Source organism: Spermophilus citellus, assembly GCF_964194105.1.
Source record: "Spermophilus citellus genome assembly, chromosome: 13".
NCBI lineage: Eukaryota > Metazoa > Chordata > Mammalia > Rodentia > Sciuridae > Spermophilus > Spermophilus citellus.
The window spans coordinates 22,068,259-22,087,121 of NC_138193.1; the positions used below are offsets into that span (position 1 = coordinate 22,068,259).

Sequence of the window (18,863 nt, forward strand, 5' to 3'; positions counted from 1 at the left end):
GGAGGGTCCATCCTGGGAAGGCAGTTGGGGGCTGTGGACTGAATTATGCAGCCATCTGAAATCAGGGCCAGGTAACTAATTACGAGTGTCTTTCCTGAGGTGTGTCGCTAGAAGCAGTGGGAAAGGACTGGGCATGTTATTAGAGTAAGTGGAATAGAAGTTGAAAACAGCATCTTCATCTGGTCTGAGTGCCCTACAGAAGGTCCCCTCTCTCTCAGCCAATTTTAACATTTGGTCTCAGCAATCACGGCACACACTTCCATTGTATAATCCCAACAGTTGGATGGGCTGATTAGATGAGCTGGGTTCAAGAGAGCTGGCTGCAACATTAAACTCAGAAAACAGAGACGAAACAACACAAGACACAGACACAAGTTTCTCAGGTGAAGGTGGAACTTCTCTGTGACCCCCAACTGTCCTCTTCTATTCTGGGCAGTGCTGGAAAGAGAGTGAACCCAGAATCTCTTTATTTTAAAGGGAGGATGCACAAAGCAGCTGAGATGGAATGCTCTTCACCAGATAAGGCAGGCAATGGTATTTTGAAAGATGGACACTTGCCTTATGATGTCTTGTGGTCAGCAGATTGATTGACACCTTGGCATGTCACTCCCATCTCAGGTGCTGTGCAGGATCACAGGCAGAACGAGATGAAAGGCACACTTACGACACAAAGCCGAATCAGTGTGCAATACCAGACCTGTCCCCTCAGATTGCTCCAATGTGCATAGCTCACACAACAACCCATGGATGACATGCAACACTATAATATATGATGTTCTCCAATATGAAATTTTTCTATGAAATTTCTATGAAAGTTTTCTATGAAAATTGCTATGAAATGGCTCTATGGAGAAACTGGTGAGCCTGCCTGCCAGGACACACAGTGTAGAAATCTCATCTTTAATAATGTTATATTTTTCTATGTTTGGGATAAAATCTGTGCCATACTGAAAAACAACTGGGTGAAAAAATATGTTTTTTCTATAATTAAAGGAAGTTATTAACAAAACTTCAAAACTGAGATCTGAATCTATATTTTTATATTTCTTTAGTTACAGTTGGACACAATGACTTTATTGTATTTATTTATTTTTATGTGCTTCTGAGGATCAAACACACCACCTTGCAGGTGCGAGGCAAGCACTCTACTGCTGAGCCACAATCCCATACTCCTATATCTGTATTTTGATGCTGAGATTGTAATGCTAATAATTATTGTTGAAAGGTGAACAAGCAGTTAAAATACACTTCATGATAAGATGCAGATAACTCACTGGGAATAAGCAGATTCAAGACCAAGTTATAATTCATGGACGTTATCCTGGTGTCCAATACCAACTTTCTCTCTTACCCTAGCACCTCTGCATGAGCTCACTCCAGGAGTCACAGGGATTGTCCCAATTAGTTAATGTCAAGGGGGGTTGACTTAAATGGATTAGTACCATCAAATGGCACAGGTAAGGTGAATGTCCCCACAGTGTGGCCAGAATCATGGGTGGATCTGTTACGTGACATCAAGTTAGTAGATATTTGAGAAGAGCACATGGTCACAATTCACAATCTACATGTGGACAGAGACATGGCCTTCTCAAAAATCTGTGTGTGGACTCCTGGAGAGCTACTCAGCTGAGGGCCTAGAAGGAGAAGACAGAAAATTAGAGACAAAGTGATCCTGAGAGGATTCAGGCAGATGTGCTTCTGGAGTGGGTTCTGTGTGTGCAGAACTTTATGGATTATGTGAAACAGCAGAGAAACCCTGCCCCAGAGGAGAGCTAAGTGCCCATGTGAGCTAAAAGCCTCCCATCCTCCAGTCAGATTGCCTGGTCTCTGTGTCCCCCTCTCTACCACCATATTCTCACAATAGATCCTTGGTAGAGTGGAGGCAGGGGTGGAGGTCATGACAAGAGCCAAGTCTCTCCACCACCTCTACTGGTGCTGCTGGTTGACAGCCATCACCCCATATCTGATTTCTCAGCATCAGAATCAAATGTACCCAGGCAACTGTGGGAAGGAGTTTCAGATCATCATCACCTGGAGGGCTGTGGTGCCCTCCTCCTGGAACACACCTGTGCCATGGGTCAAGTTTGCCTTTCCTGCCCATGGCACTCTGAGGGGCATCAGCATCCAGACACTCAGAGAGGGTGTGGTTGAGACAGGAATCTTCACAGAAGGACCAACTGTGTGCTGCAGGACCATGAAGAATACGTGCATGATAGTTCCTTCCACTGGTCCTCCAAACACAGCGTCCCCCACAACCCACTTGTGGAGGACCTCCTGAAGACTGTAGGAGTCTCCCTCAAGATGTACTTCATCTTAAATAAGATGTCCCTGATGGAAAAAATGAATGTCTTAGGAAGTAATGGGTATGTGACTTTATACTCTTTAAACTCTAGACCCCGCAGGGTAGCAGGACTTGATCCCAGCACTAGAATGTCTCCCTGAGTTTACTACAGAATACCTTCAAGTATATCCTAAAGCTTTATTAACTCAGCACCTGTCAGACAGCACTCAGCCAGAAATCTAAATTCTTTATGATTTGTGCCAAGTTGTATAATTCAACTATAATAAATAGGTTTATGCTCCTCACTTGGAGGTTGAGAGGAAGAGGTCTGGGTGAACACCAGGACTGAGGAACGGTGATGGACACTTGTCAAAAGAACATGAGAGCTGTCCTTCAATGGCCATAACACAAAATCAGGAACAATCAGAATGAATCAGATTAGGGACACTATTTTAAGCCCTGACCCTGCAAACACCAGCTCAGCAGAGGCTATAGCTTTGCTCTGGAGCCCGGGATGGAGAAGGGTGAAGGGAACAGGCACAGGGAGGACTTCTTAGTTTTCTGCTCCATGACACACGCTGCCCTTGGGATCAAGAGCCATGTGTGGTGATTGATTTCAGACCTGGCAGCCAAAAGTCACTGTTTTAGACAAAATTTACTGCAAGTATTAGAAAAAGACAGTTAATTTAAAGTGATTGTTTCTGCTCTTCTTTAGACTGTGTTATGGTTTGGATGTGAGGTGTCCCTCAGGGAGCCATCTGTGCAAAACACAAGGGGATCTTCTCTGGGCAGGTAGCCAGAGAAATTTTATGAATCTTTAGGAAACATCCATGGCTCCCCAACACAATAGATTGCCCAAGGCACATGACCTTCACCTTTGCTCTGCTAGGAAGGTCTCTCATGGTAACAAGGGAAATGGGCATAACCCATTGGGAACTGGAAAGCCCACTTTTTAAACATTTTTGGAGAAAAATATTCCATGGAAGGCCTTTGATGTCCCACAATATAAAAAAAGCAGGCTCGGGCTCCATTTTCCCAGAGTATGGAATCTCACTCGATCCCTATGATCTGCTTGCCCCCCCCCAAACCCCTGCTTTTGGAAATCATTTTCTTTGTCCTGTGGTTTTTTCATCATTCTATTTTTCTTAGGTTTTATTTCTCAGCCAGCCCATCCCATTGAGGGGAACCCCATTCCCAGTGCCCATGCAGTACATGTGGGAGACTGTCCCCATAAAGGTCCTGTGTTAATGTAGGAATATTCATAGATCAAATGATTTTGAGAGCTAAGCATGATAATTCCTTCCTGGCCTGAGTGGACTAACTGGGTGGTGACTGGGGGCAGGTGGGAGTGGCTGGAGGAGGTGGTCGCTAGGGGTGAGCCCTGGAAGGTGCATCCTCCCTGAGGCCCTTCCCCTCTCTCCTTGCACTTCCTGGCCACCATGGGTGAAGCAGTTCTCCTCCCCCTCACCCTTTTGCAGTGATGTTCTGCCCACCTGGGCCCAGAGCAATGGGGTCAGCTGACCATGGATGGACATTCTGAACCCATGAGCCCAAATAAACTTTTCCTGCTCTATGTTAGATTTGTGCTAAATTTTTACCACAACAAAGAAAAACTGACCAATACAGACTGGTGATTAGAAGGATTTGCCTTGAATTCAAGCATCTTGTGCTACTAAGTGCCTCCAAGGAGGTTTCTAGGCCAAGTAGAAAGATAAACACTTTATCTGGGTGAGTCCTGCCCTTCTCTAAGTCATAAATCACAGCCCTGGCCTGTATTAGGGTCTGGTCAGTCATTCAGAATTCCCAGCTCTGTGATGTGACCCAATTCCCAAAATGTCCAGGTAGCAAAGAAAACACTCATCTTCATAAAACCCTGAATAACCACCTGCTCTTCCTCTTAACAGTCCTTTATAAGAAGAATAATTTTACAAACAAGTGAAAGAGCTATAGAAGACTAGACAATATAGGGCTGGTCCAGCATCTTGGTAAAAACAATCAGCAAAGATCCTGATTCCTTACTGCTTTTCCAGTATTACCACAGGACCTTTTAATTCTTAGTAATGCCTCATGACCTCAAGTGGGCTGCATTCTCTCTAAACATTGTGTCCCGCATCAGGTCCTCTGGCAACTTTTCCAGGAATAAAACAGGAGAAAGTTTTTCACTTTTGTTCTTCTTAGAGTTACCAGAAACCTTTCTTACTTTTCTTTCTTTCTTCCTTCCTTTCTTTCTTTCTCTCATTCTTTTAGTCCTTTCTTCCTCCCTTTGGTGCTGATGACTAAATCCAAGGCCTGGTGCATGAGGCACAGTTCTCTACCTCTGAGTCAGAGCCCCAGCCCCTCCCTCCCTTCGTCCCTTTCACATCATTTCTGGGATCATCAGTTGTCCCCTGATAATTCCTCATGCCTTGGTCTGGGGAGGCTCACCTGGTTCATAACACAAACAGCAGGACAGAGCTGGTGAGCAGTAAACTAAAGGAAAGGGAAGATATTTTAAAAGTTTCACCCTATTTTAAATATCCCTGTGCCTGTGCTAAGAAACTTAGGGAAGAGATTTGACAATAAAATCTTTATTGTGGGGCTGGAAAGAGTACATTCAGGTCAAGTTTCTCCTAAGCAAGGGGACAACCTGCAGGTGAACAATTGTGGGAATGTGTTCTGAGCTTTAGAGGAAGGAAGGACTTTGCTTGTGTAGTAGTGTCATTGCAAGATTGCAATAAATCACCCTGTCAGTCTTAAAGCAGGGAACAGGACATTTATTCATGAGCTGGAGGGCCAAGGGGCAGGCAGCAAGTCTAAACCCTTGGGACCCCTCCAGGATTTGAGTCCACTTTTTATACCATAAGTAAAGAATGACAGCACATTAATCACAAGTGGATCTTGCTGGTTCAAGACCACAAACCAACATCACAGGATCTAAAATCATAAGCAGCAGGGAAGTGGGTCCCAAAATTACTCTAGTTGAGCACAGGTTAAAGAATGGTCACCAACATCTAGATTACAATTCTCTGGCAGGACGCATGGCCCAGGAAATGTGGGGACCATAGAGAGAGCAACTTTACATCTTATAAGAATTGCCATTTCGTGTTGCCAAACTGCTGTGCCAGCCACTGTGGATGGGCACAGGGGCCGGGGTTTCCATGGGAGAAGCACTTCTTACAGGAGGTGGAGTCTCAGGGTAAACTGGAGTCTGGGTGGTCACTGCCCATGTAGCCTGGCCCATAGCTGTAGATGGGATAGGCTGGGCAGGGGCTCAGGCAGGCTGAGCTCAGATGAGGCTGTCCCAGAGCTGTAGGCTCTGACCCTGGTCTGGGAGGACTCAGCTCTCCTGGGCAGTGGGGCTGAGGACCTGGGGAAGCAGAGGCCCTGCCTTTAGGCTGTTGGGCAACAGTTCCATGGAAAGATGGTGCTCCACACTCTGGGCTGAGCCAAGCTGAGAAGCCAAGGACAGGGGAGTTTCATAGATCAGGACTCAGTTCTGGGCCTAGCCCTTTGGAGTGGCTGCACTCTGTGCTGAGCCCACTGTCCTGGGCAGAGACCCTACTGGACTTGAGGGGAGGGTCAGCAAAGACCCACCAGAGCCTCATATCAGCCAGAGTCCAAATTGCTTAGAAATGAATGAAAGGGATATTATATGCCACATATGTAATATTTAGGAGATAAATTATATGGATCTACCTGTGTTTACTCTGCATCTCTAGTATGAGTATATGTCTGCACATAGATATGTCTTGACTTTTGGTTAAATGTGTGATTTTAAGGTTGTGTTTGTTACTTTGTCAGTTCTGTTGATCTGTACAGAGTCCCTCACATGCGAGGCCAGCAATGAACTACATCCAAATCGGTTTCATTTTATTTATATACAATCCTAGGAACCTGATCTAGAAACCCTGAAACAGGAGCAGTAGGTCCCTGCTGAATTAGTCTTCTTAGGATGATGATAAGCATGGTCAGCATGGAGACCACAATCAACAGAATCCAGAGCCCCATGGGTTCTGTGTTAGATGCTATAGGAAGACCTGAACTGTTTAGATTGAAGTCACAACTACCAGGAAGAGCTGTTGGTGTAATGGCTGCACACCTTACCTGCCTACAGTTTCCACCATTCAATCCACAAGCATGAGTTTACCCACTGACTAGGCTAAAGCTCTCCTAACCCCCAAAGTTTACAGAGTTGTGGGGAAGCACAACACACCCATCAAGAGATGCTCAGGTGCTCCCCCTTAACAATCGTGGAAGGCTCTGGTTACACTCCTGATAAGGTGCCAACTAACATCGTGATCAGTGAGTAAATATTCATTACCTCCCCTTTAGATTGATTTTTAAAGTGTCCATTTTTTCACTTTCATTACACTGGAGGTCCTACCAAATTCTACAAGGCAAACAAAGTTATAAAAGTCACTCATTTTGAAAGAAAAAAATAAAATATATTTATATACTAATAACAAAATTTGTACATATTCTTAAAGATATAACTGAAAATCTCTACTTTTACAAAGTCTCTGGACTCATTTTCAGTATATGCAGTACATGTTGTGGATTAAAGAATATTTGTATAAATAAAGAATTTATCATGTTCATAAAGTAGAAAACTTGATGATATTAAGATTGCATTTAACCCAGAATTTAAACACACACATACAAACAAACATACAAACCCCATTCAAATCAAAATCTACAAATGATTCACTGAAATTGATGAACCTATGATAGAATTTATAAGAGATTTAAAGTACCTGGTATGACCACAGAAAATTTAAAGGAGAAAAATATTAATAATGTCTGATTTTTAAACCTATTATTAGGAATATAGTTCAGTGATAGAACATCTAAGAACATTTTCCTAGAATATAGAGTGCCTGGGTTTGTTCCCAGGACAGCAGGAAAAAAAAAAAGAAAGAAAGAAAAGAAAGTCTTATAGATCTTCAATAAGAGTGCACTCTAGGGACAACTACAATGGATACACAAAAACAACAACAACAACAACAAATCCCTGAGAGTTCATAATTACTCACATGTACAGTGTCATCTGATTTCTAACAAAGTAGTAAAGAGGGATATAAAAATTTCTTTTCATTTTTCCAAAAATTTTCAAAGAGCAATTGGATATGAAAATAAAATTAAATAGACTTTAGAAAAAAGTTCTCACACATATCTTATCACTAAACCTGTGGATTAACAGAGGATCAGAGTTCACAGGTAATATCTAAATTAATGCAGTTTCTAGGGAAAGTTGAGGATGATGTCCAGCCTAAAGCAGGTAATGTTTGAAACAGAAAACATGTGTATAGAACCATCACAGAAGAACATTTAAACATTAGACTTAATTATAGCTCATTAAAGAAATTATCAAAGACAAAAATAACTGAAGCTCAGTGGCAGAGCACATCCCTTGCACGTGTGAGGCAATGGGTGCAATCCTCAGCACCATATTAAAAAAAAAAGAAAGATAGTGTGTTCATCTACAAATAAAAAATATTAAATAATAATAATAATTGGCTCTCCCATGTTGGTGAATTGAAAGATGCCCAAACTACAACATGTGATATAGAGATTCAATGCAATCCTTATCCTAAACCCAAAAGGTATTTTTAATGTAAAATTTGTGTGGAGACCCTAAAGAGCCAAAGCAATCTCAAGAAAGAAGAAGAACCTGGAAGCAATGTCTTTCCAGATCCCACTTCCTGATTTCAAACTGTACTGCAACAGTGGAGTAATGGAAACCCTGTAGTGTTGGGAAAACAGCCTGATGCATAGACCCATAGCACTAAACTGGGAACCCAGAAATAAGCCCCCATGTCAATGGCCCACCAGTCTTGACAGAAGCACTGAGAACACACACACAGGGAAAGAAAGTATCATCAATAAATAGTTTTGGGAAAAATGCACACACACACACTCAATGAAACTGAGCCTTGTGCAACACAACATACAGAATTGAACTCAATTGGACTAAAGATGGAAATAAAAGATTTGAAACTGTATAATCTAAAAGAAAATGTATGAGGAAAGATCCTTGACACTGATGTATCAGTGACTTCCCAGATGTTACAACAAAAGCACAGGCAACAAAAACAATCATTGACAAGTGGGATTAAAAAATTCTTCAGCAAAGGAAATAATAAGAGGAAGTGGAAATTTAGAGAATGAGAGATGATAATTGCAAACAAAATAAACCCAACAGAGTTAATATCCAAGATATATAAATTGTTCACACAAGTCAACAGCAACAATCAAAAACAAAAACAAAACAACAACAACAACAAACAAAAATGGACCCATGATCTGAGCAGACATTTTTCCAAAGAAGATGTGCAAGTAATCAACACATACTTGAAGGTGCTCAATGTCATTGTTACACTTTAAATACGAGGTGACCCCCAAAAGTTCATATGTGAGACAAAGAAAGAAAGCATAGAGGTAAAATTGTGGAGTTAGAAGAGCCTTAGCCTAGTCAGTGGATAAATCCATGTGTGTGGATTAAATGGTGGTAACTGTAGGTAGGTAAGGTGTGGCTGGAGGAAGTAGGTCCCTGGAGGTGTGACTTTTGACTTTATGTTTTGTCCTGGTTAGAGGTGCTCCCCTTGCTCCTTGTTGCCATGTCCTGAGGTGTTGTCCTCCTCCACGCCATTCCAACAACATGTACTGCCCCAACACAGGCCCAACTCAATGGAGTCAGACATCTATGGACAGAATCCTCTGAATCCACAAGTCAAAATAAATGTCTCCTCTTCTATGTTGTCTTGTCTGGTGTTTAGGTCACAACAATTAAATGTTTGGGTTGACTAAAACAGAAATTGGTACCAAAAATGGGGGTCATTTTTGTGACTAACCTGGTCAAGTGTTTTAGATTCTTTGAAAATATTTGGAACTTGTGGATAGAAATTTGAAAATTTTAGAGATGCCAGTTGGAAAAGCTTTAGATTGTTGTGAGCAGAGTTTACTGGGTGAGTCTGCAGAAAGCTCAAAAGACCAGAATGCTGATAGAACTGTGGACTGTAAAGACTGGGCTCATGCATTTTCAGGGAAAGTAGACTATTGGAAATTGGAATAGAGGTGACTTGTGGTGTTCTTTGGCAAAGAAGTCCACATTTTGTACATGTTTTGAGATTGTCTGTGAGAGTGAAATTAAAGCTGATGGACTAATCATTGTGATTGAGAAAATGTCATACTCTGTACATTATAAATCATCTATTTATGTAAATAATGGTTCCACTATATTGTTTAGGGGCTAATATCAAGAAAATGTTGGTACAAATTCAGTGTATATTCAATATATGATTGATTGAATCCAATGATGCAACAACTCGGAATACAAAGGTTTGACTTTGCTTGTCAATAAAATATTTTAAAATTTAAACATAGAAAGCCAATTGACAAGTGATGGACTGGGAGAAGATATCCCAATGCATATTTACTAATTGTGGTTGTCAAATAATGTGTCACCCAATGGATTGAAGGATGCTTAAAGCATAGGTAAAGCACATTTCTCATGTGTGTTCCAAAGGTGAGGGTGTTCCAAAAAATGATCGGCAGGTGGTTCAGAAAAGTGAGTAGAGAAAACACAGCCTGAATGAGAAGACAAAAGTAGGAGAAGCTGTCGTCTTTTCTATTTCCATCTCTCCTCCTTACCATATAATTAGTCCACTGGACCACTGTTCCCTGAAGGCATCAAACCTCAGGATTCTCTGTTGTTGAATGTGAACTTAACCCAGCACCAAGGCACTCTTGGGGCCTTCAGACCTAAGGATTCAAACATGTGCTATATTGTATTTTCTCCTTCTGAGATTTCCAGATTCTTGAACTGAGAAACTACTGGTTTCCATGGTTCTGCTACTTGTAAACAGCCATTGGAGAACATTTCAGCCTACGTGATCTTGTGACCCAATATAATATTCTAATGTAGATAGATAGATGATAGATGTATATGCATGTCTATGTGTATGCATGTGTGTGTGTGTATGTGTGTGTGTGTGTGTGTGTGTGTGTGTGTGCATGCACATGTGTTCTGTTTCTCTGGAGAACTCCAGCTTATACATTGACAAGACATAATTTTCAAGATGTAAAAAGAACTACTAAAAATGGAGAAAAGCAAAATATTTGTATGTTTTGATTTTATCACTAACCATTCTTTAAAAAATTACTTAAATGACTAAACAAAACACATATGCAAAATTACTCAGTATCATTTCTCATCAAAGAAATGTATTTTTTAACCACATTACCCTTTCAAGATCTACCAATATGAACACAATTTCACAAAATCTAACACTATCAAATATTATTGGGAAGATTCTATAGCACCTGAATGTTTGAGCATTGGTGCAGGTCAGGAGATTGCAAACATGCTCAGTATTTTAGAAAACATATCACTATTTTATTTTAGTGTTCACTGAAGCTAAACTGTGCCAACCAACTCTCTAACTGACCAGTCTCATTCCTAGGAATATACCCAAGAGAAGTGAATGCACATGTCTACAAGGGATGTTGACAGAATGTCCCTAAAAAATTACCAACAGTGTCAGAACTAAGCCATTAACATGAAGAATGACCGACATGTTCATATATAATAGGGAACTGTCCTCAGTGAAAGGGATCCAATTGCATCCTTGCCCACCACACAGGTGAATTTTAAGAACCTGTTGATAAAAAGAAGCAAGATGCCAAAGGGAACGTCCAGGAGGTCCACTGAGAGAAAGTTCCAGGAGATCTGACCTGTGTTCATGGGAAGTGGAAGTGGGTGGGTGAGTGGGAGGAGCAGGAGGGCATGTGAGGGGCTAGGACACCTATATCCCCCACGGGGCAGTGGCTAAGGGGTGTAGGAAGTTCATGTTCACCCAGCTGGTCACTTTACATTCACTTACTGGCAACACGTGTGCTTTTCTGGATTTAATTGCATCTGGCTTTAAATAAAGGCCTGAGTGGGAGTTATGGAGCCAGAGCCTCAAAGTCAGTTTCCATCTCCTCCTGCAAACACTGGAAGCAAGCTGAGCTCTGAGAACCTCCAAAGCCACATCTGTACAGGATTACTAGAGGTCAGTCACTAGACACGTGAGCCCTTAGTGTGGTTTCAACACCCAGCAATCTCCAAATCTCAGCCCCTGTCCACTGGCTGTGGAATGTGTGCTCCTTGTCAGTGTCCCCCATGGTGGTGATAGTGGGATGGCCTGCTTTCAGGAGTCTGAAGTCCCTTTCAGGCCTTTACCATGAGCCCGGCCAGTGCTTCCCAACAGACCCTGTGCCTCTGAGCATGCCCTGAGGCAGAGGGCAGCTGGTGACACCATGTAACCTCTCTGTACTATCCCTGGGAGGAGGGTTTGTGCATGGGGCTGTGCCTGTGTGGAAGGGACTTCAGAGTCCTGCTGGCAGTCAGAGCTGGCAGCATCCTCAGGGTCTACTCTGCTGATTTTGAGAGTGAATTTAGTCTGAGACTGTACCCCAGCAAAGCATCTGGGATGCCAGATCATCACTTATCAGCTTCATAGATGAGAATCTTGGGAGCCTGGCTTGGTCTCTGCTGGTACCAGGTTAGAGAGTCACTGATGCTCTCATTGCTGTGCAGGTGATGGAGGTGCTCTCTCCTGGAAACACAGTCTGGGAGACTGGTGACTGTATCAGTCTTGGGGTACCACTGGAAGCTGAGAAAGAAGAAACAGCACTCCTGTCATCAAATGTGTCCCACTCCATTTCCTCCAGCAGACCTGGCTGTCCTGGTCCCCTAGCCTCAGAGCACTGTGGGCCAGATATGCAAATAAGTCTGGGAGCATCTCACACTAGGAGGAGAGAACTCCATCAGCTCAGGCTTTTCCCTGTGCTCCCCCCTCAACTGGATGCTAGAGTAGCAGAAGGTAGAAGAGTGTGGCCAGGTCACCCATGGCTAGAAGGGCCCTGCCTGATTCTCCTGCTTCCCAAGTTCACCAAGAGGCCTGTTTACAGGGACTTTGAGAAGCAGAAATGGGCTCTGAGAGAACATGCAGATCGACAAGGGTGGGGCAGACCCAGCCTGGCAGCTGCAGATCTAGTGTTCTGGGGGCTCAGTTCCTGCTGGTGTCCACATGCAGTCCCAGAGATGTTTCTTGGCCTTGGGAGAGAAAAAAATTCCCTAATTATTCTGGTTCAAATTTGTACTGAGGGTATAAGAATTTGTAGTTAGAATGAGGCATCCTCTTTTAAAGAAAGAGTAAACAAAAGAAGCTGATTGATCTCTTAAATTTAATATGAACATGTGATCCTTCTCCCAAAATCATGTGGAATATCATCTACTAGAAATGACAAAAAATGGCTCTGTGTTGGTGTATGGCTTAGAAGAGACACTAGGTGCCCTGGGCAGGGGGATTTCTTGGAGTAAAACCATAGCATACCTCATGGGGTGCTGTGCCCCAGAAAAGACCCACATTATTGAAGCATATTTTCATGATGAGTGTGATCCTTGTTTTGGAGACTAATAGATTTTGTTTCTTAACTTTTTCTTGTTTTCTATATCATTTTTTGACCATTTCTCTGATAGCACTGTCATACTTTAGGGTGTGTTTTCTTTGCTTGAGAGGGCTCTTGGATGCTCATTAACAGCACTTTCTTTCTGTCCTCACAGTGAAATTCTGTGGTCACTCTGCCTTCTGATTCTCCTTCCTCCAAATACACTGAGACATTTCTTAACTAAAAAGTATTAATAAATTTGAAAATTAATATATTTTACATCACCTATCAATATGGTTGGGCTTTTGTACTGTAACCCATTATTATGTTCAGTTACACTAATTTATACAACCTGAACTCAGGGAGCTCTTGATGATCATCATTATTTTGGTTAAAATGCACTTTCCCATAGCTACTCTTCTCAGAAAGCAGTCTTCAGAAACCAGAAGAGAGCAAGAATCACTGAAGTCAAGGCAGATAAATGAGACTTCAGCACAAAACTGAACAGGGAATGAAGGGAAAAGTCATTACAGAAGACACTGGAGCCAGTTCATCAAGTAGCTGGGATTATGAGTGTACATGCACCCAACATTAGAGGACCTAATTATAGAAAGCAAACATTAATAGACTCACAGGGAAATGTAGATAGCAATACAATTATATCAGGGCACATGGGTCCTCTACATTCAGCAGTGAATAGACAGGATCCACCATTGTAGACAAATGGACCCAATGGACATCTATCACACCTCATTTCCAATAGCAACAAAACACATATATTTTTCAATCAAACATGGACTATTCTCCTGAGCCTATGATAGACCAATAAACATGTCATGGTTACTTAAGAAGACTGAAATCACAAAGTGTCTTCTCCTGACACAATGCCATAAAACTAGAACTCAGTTCAGAAAAATTGTAGCAAAATCACAATGGGTGCAGATTTTAAAATATGGGTCAGAAGTACCAAATGTTCAAAGAAGAAATGAAATAAAAGTGTTGTGCTGAGACAAATGAGAATACTAACAGCACACCCGAGCCTATGTGGTGAATCAAAGACTGTTCAAAGAGGAAGGTTTACAGCAATAGTTCCTTCCTTTAAGAAGGAGAGATGTCCAAACAGCTAGCATTACACCCAGGGGAGGTGGTAGAGATGGACGAGCTAAGCCCAGGGTTACCATGAAGAACAGATGTTACAAACATCAGAATAAAATAGAGCTGAGAACAACAATAGAAAAGAAGCAAAACTAAATATTGGTTTTAGGAAAAGATAGATATAATTGCCAGATTGTTGACTAGAATGAATTAAAAAGAGTCTCAAGTGAAATTAGAAATAAAAGAAAATTTAGATCTAGTAACAGCCATTTAAAGGATCATAAGAGAATAGAATGAATAGTTTTCTGCCAATAAATAGAATGACCTAGAAAAAAGTGTATAAATTACTAGATAGAACCAATCAATAAGACTAAGTCATGGAGAAATAGACAATCTGAATACAGCAATATAAAGAAGGAGATGGAGTAAGTAACTGAGACTCTCCCCTCAAGGGCTGGGGTGGAGCTCAGTGGCAGAGGTCTTGCCTAGTGCAGGACAGGCCCAGGGTCCATTCCTAAATTTTAAGGAAGGAAGGGAAAGAAGGAGGAAAAGAAATCATCTGTTATAGAATATCTCCAGAATTCGATGGCTTCACTATTGATTTTATGAAATATTTAAATTTTGCACTGTTGGGATTGAACTCGGGGCCTCTTGCATGCCGGCAAGTGTTCTACCACCCAGCTACATACCCAGCCTCTCAAATATTTAAAGAACATTCATTCTTCTTTCCCAGCACAGAGGTGCATGCCTGTAATCTCAGCTGATCTGGAGGCTGAGGCAGGAGGAAGTTTTAAGCCAGCCTTAGTAAAAGTGAAGCACTAGGCAACTCAGTGAGACCCTATCTCTAAATAAAATACAAAACAGAGTTGAAATGTGGCCTAGAGATTAAGTGCCCCTGAGTTCCATTCCCCATACACCCCCCCACCCCAAAGAAAGTATTGAGGATCGGGAGCATTCCCAAACTCTGGACTTGTTTAACCTGTAGAATGTTCAAAGGCTGCACTGCCCATGAACCCAGGGCTGACCCCGCAGAATCGACCACCTTCTACCCTTGGAATGTGAAAACTGAGGCTGTCCACTGGAGAGACAGAGGCCACCTGCAGGAGAAGGACACAGCCCACAGCTATACCCACCACCACACTTGTGGGCAGCCTGGCCCTGGCACAGCAGGGAGCTAGCCTAGGACTCTCAGCAGGGGAGCCTTTTTGTGGGGAGGAGTGCTCTGTCTCTGGTGCTTGAGAGACATTGACAGAAAACAAAATTAAACAAATAAACAAAAACCTTTTGAAGTCAGCCAAGAGTCCTCCAATTGGCCTGTCATTAAGAGGAGAACTCAGGAACCCTGGTTGAAAGCCAACTCCAACTGTGAGGCAGGTAGATGAGGCCAGCATGAGGCTCCAGCCCAGACCTGCTGTGAACAGCTGCATGCAGCAGCCAGGCACAGCTGCAGTGGACCCACTGCCATGCCACAGTCTCTCAGAAAGAAAGGAACCGTCACGCAGTCTGAGGATCAGGGGCTCTATTATGCAGTAATTGATGATGGAAGCCTCCATCCATAAATTCCTCTGCACCTCTCCCCTGTGGTGGAATGTGAGTTGCACACTGTCCCCTGCCCCTGCTTCAGTAGGTCAGAAAGCACAGCTCTGAGAACCTGAAGAGCTTCAGAAAGGGCTCTTCACACATCCCAGTCTGCGCCTCCTGCAGGGAGCAGGTGTCTGCACAGGGCAGGGTCTGGAGCACACGGGGGACATTTCTGCTTGGGCACAGTCACTGTGAGAGGCTGGCTGAAGTGCTGCTGACAGTAAAACACCCCAAAATCTTCAGCTTCCACTCCATGAATGGACAGGGAGAAGTCAAAACCAGAGCCAGTTGCCCAGGTCCGGGAAGGGGTTCCAGAAGCCCTAGCAGATGTCCCAAAGATGAGCAGCCTGGGAGCCTCCTGGGGTCTCTGTCAGTACCAGGCCATGGAGGTACCTACCACCATGCTGCTTCTACAGGTAATGGAGTCAAATTCACATTGAGAGGCTTCCAGGGTCTCTGGGGACTGAGTCAGTGTGATCTTCCCCCTGCAGCCTGCAAGGACACAGCATCCAGGGTGCACCATGAGTTACTTCTCTCAAAGGATTGTTAGAAAAACAGTGCCTCCCCCCTCCTCAGAGAGGCCCAAGGCAGGTTCAAAGCTCCCTGACTCTGCCTCTCTGTCACCCTGGGGCTCGGCCTCAGGTTCCCAGTAATGAAAACAACTCACAATATAACATCGCCATTTACAAAGCACACTGACAAACATTATCTCTAGGCCTACAGCTGAATTCCAAGCTTAATGTCTTCCACCTGAATGTGCTTACCCTGAAACCCCACCACCAGAAGGCAGAGAAGCTATACCAGGAGGATCATCTTGCAGTGTCCACAGAACCTGCTGCTCTGGACCCAAGGACAAGGCAGGGGGGCTGGGCACCTGTTGTAAATCCACATGCTCTGGAATTGGCACTCATGTCCAGGGATTAAATAGGCACAGCTGGCCATGGAGTTCATTTGCATACCTGATGGCCTGAGGCAGAGCTTCTCTCTAGGGTCCTCCAGGGCTGGCAGGCTCTCTCCACCTGCCCCTCTATGGAGGTGGCCAGGGGATGCATGAGCCTCTAATCCTTTGAAGGCTGCACTGAGTGGGACAAAGTTGCTGCCAGCTCCAAGGCTCCTGTCCAGAAGATAGAATGACATCACCCAGAGACTGTGGGACACCTGCAGAGAGGTCCCTGTGTACTCCGCTGCCATGACAGTGAGGGGCAGCTCTGCGGCTTCTCCAAGTAGATGCCAAGCTGACAGAAGGCCTGCAACTAGGTGTCCCAGGAGGACTGGGCCCACTGACCTTCTTCATCACTGGACTCTGTGAGGAGAGAGTCCTGTGAGTCCTTGAACTTCACCTTGAAAGGAATAAAGGAAGAACTATGTCCCCAGGATAGCTGAGGGCTCAGAAGGGACAGGTGGACAAGTGCTGGATTTTAGTGTTCCAGACTAGAAACTTTAGATATTACATTGCTATACTAAAGATTTCCCCATCTGATGAGATGAAGAAATAAACCAGCACTGAAAATCTGATTCTAATTCAACACTGAAAACATTTCCAATTGCTTCAATAAATTAACTAAGGAATATACAGCAAACATTGTAGTCTTTTTATACTTTGGACGTGTAGTGATATCACTTGCCCAAAACATATGTCCACCCATAAAGTGGGTCCCCTTTTAGCCAGGGGTCACCTGCTCCCTCTCTGAGTCCTGAGGGCCACTCAGCCTTGAAGACAATCCAGGGTCCAGGAAGAAACAACCCAGGACTCTCCTCTGTGAGGACCACATCTCCCACATGGTGGAGGGCCATCCTGGTTGTGTCTGTCCTCTGTATGGAAATGGTGACAGGGCAGGTCATTCAGCAACTCTTCCTATGTGAGCCCCTCTAGGATGCAGACACACTTGGAGAAGTGAGGTCACTGGTGACCATGAAGGAGAGAAGCTGAGGGTGCAGGGAGGGAATCACCATGATGTGAGAACATGGAAACTTGGTTCTTCACCATTCAGGTGAGTGTGGGGCCACCAGGGCAGGTCCTCCCCTATGCTGGCCTGCCTTTTATGGAAAGTGCCTAGCAATAGTGCATGGACGATATTCACATGGGGAGATGATCTGGAATTCACCAGATGGACCCTGAAGGTGTTCTCATAAGAGAGCAGGAGATCTAACTTGGAAGAGGGGACGCCATGTGAACAGGGATAAAGTCACTGAGGGGATGTGGCCTCAGCCAGGGGAGCTGAAGCCATCAGAAAGTGAGGACAGTGTGGGCTGGTGCAGGAGCCCTGCCACAAGTGCCCTGGGCCTGTCCCATGGAAAGAGACCCAGCCTTCTGCACACCAAAACTCTGAGCGACTCTCTGATGTTTTAAGCCAACAGCTTTTTGATGCTGTGTTAGGACAGCCCTAATTGGCTGACACAAACAGAGCTTAGAAAACACAGACTGAAGGAGCTGAGGTCATTTGTAATCTCATTGACTTTCTAATGCTGCACATAGTGGATAGAAAGAGGCTTCTCTGGTGGAACAAATGCACATCTGCCCACAGTGTGTATGATGCCAAGCCAGAGCTCACTGCCTCTCAGGTGGAGAAGATAGGCATGTGCTCACCATGGCCTGGGGTTGTAGCAAAGGGAAGGACTTCACTGCAGATCAACCTACACAGAGACAGGAGGACAGCTTACACTACATCCCTCGCTGGAGTGTGCAGTGGGATTCTAACGGGTATGGGGAGGCGATGGTGTCCTGAGTGGTCTTGATTGTATGCAATTGAATCTTTGAAAGTTTTTACTATTGTTTTCTGTGTTCTGATTTCATGGTCAGCACCCCAGCTCTTGATTTTAGGGGGTGGAGCTTACAGTCATGGATGTAAGCTTCTGTTGGTTTGAGGATTTTGGTTCTTCCAGGCTCAGGTTCAACCTTATGTCAGACTTCTAGGTGTGTCCCAGGGCATGTTCCATAAGACATCACACAAGAGCTAGAAATGAGACACTTATTTGGAATGTGGGCACTCTGATTGGAATGATTATGAGGCAGGGGCATGTGGATGCTCAGGAGAGGCAGAGAGCAAAGAAATATGGGAAGGTCATTGAAAACAGCACAGCTTCTGGCAGAGTAGCATCTGTCCAGATGCACCAGGCACAATGGCCAGTGCAGTGAGAGCCAGCAGGAGCTGGGAGCCAGACCCGGTTTCTGCTGCTTCCAGGCTGGGACTCTGTTGGTCCTCAGGCAGGCACTGCAGAGGCTAGAGATGCTCTTCTGGGACAGAAGCAGGGAAGCTAGAGACATGGTCCATTTTAGGATTCCACTAGCCTCTAAGTCAGAAGTAACATGAAGACCCTCAACTATCAACAGCAAGCAAGGGTTCACTCCATGTGGTGTGACTCTGATCAGAGAACAAACATGTGGAGAACGTCATGTGTAAAGAAACATCACATGTAACACACGGAGGATGAGGGTCCTCCTTCCTCATTAGTCAGAGGATCAGGGGAGAGAGGAACCAGGCAGGTCCACATC

General features: G+C 44.0%; 1 long non-coding RNA gene across 1 annotated transcript in view; it reads right to left on the bottom strand.

Moving 5' to 3' along the window:
• The window catches only part of LOC308632979, a 347,621-nt gene continuing 328,758 nt past the window's right edge, over positions 1–18,863 (bottom strand). The window contains exon 4 of the long non-coding RNA XR_014018669.1: positions 1–107. This is a non-coding gene — a long non-coding RNA (uncharacterized lncRNA). The remainder of the gene's footprint in view (positions 108–18,863) is intronic.